Below are 1052 nucleotides of genomic sequence, written 5' to 3'. Positions count from 1 at the left end.
AAACCACGGTTACCTGTTCACCCAGAACTCTTCAACCGACAAATAGAAAACACTACAACAAGTAAATTTCATGTTGCAATTGACTTCCTCGACTGCAATGCTTAGTCATATTAACCCCATGCTGGTGAATATCAACATTGCAGACCCTGCAGGAACATGCACTCTAATGACTAATTATACCAACCACGCTGACGCCCTGCTTCTCAGTGTTGCCAATCCTTTGATGCCAAGACACTCCACGTGTTCGGAAAAAAACTGAGTAACACTGTTCTTTTTCTGTCTCTCCTCACAATACGAAGTTCTTTTACGAAACTTGAAAAAAAAGAGAAACGAAATATTTACTATGACACTTGTTTTTACTTTTGTCAACTGGGGTAGAATGAGTACGGAGGGAAGGGAAATATTATATCGCGACTCAAAGCATTTTTGTGCTAGGAATAGATCTAAAGTACTTTTTTCCTTGAGAATGTGGAGTGTCTTGAGCGTCAAAGATCACCTCTGTTGACCGTTATCTAACTGTACAGTATATGTATATGATTATGCAAGAACGTTGAGAGGAAGATAAACGCAAAGTATTTTCCAGTGATAGTTTTATGTATGTCTTGGCATTCATGAAAAAAAACAAGTACACCATTTTATCTGTCTGTTTATTTGTTTATCAGAATATGGATGAATGTCTGGATGTCTGCACGTATGACTGACTGCATGTAAGCATATATGCAAAAATACACTTCACTCGTGTCCAAAAAAGGCCCTCTCGAAGGCGCTGACATCGACCACAACAAAAAGTAGAACAATAACAAAATCTTAAACAAAGAAATAACGTCGTGTTGGCAGCCTGCAGCTTACTCGGCAAGTTAATACACTGGCGATAACTCTAATTGATAACGAGATATCAGGGGCTGACACTTTAATGCGCAAACTGCTTGTTCAGACTTTGCGATCTGCCATAACATTTCAGGGCCGCGCCGTGCCCTGATAAGGGCGGCCGGGACTCGCACGCGGCGCCGCTGATTCATGAACCGAGCGGGTTCGCCGCATCACCTGGGCGG

This window comes from Penaeus monodon, chromosome 25 (assembly GCF_015228065.2).
Source record: "Penaeus monodon isolate SGIC_2016 chromosome 25, NSTDA_Pmon_1, whole genome shotgun sequence".
Taxonomy (NCBI): Eukaryota; Metazoa; Arthropoda; class Malacostraca; order Decapoda; family Penaeidae; genus Penaeus; species Penaeus monodon.
This window is presented reverse-complemented; position numbering follows the sequence as displayed.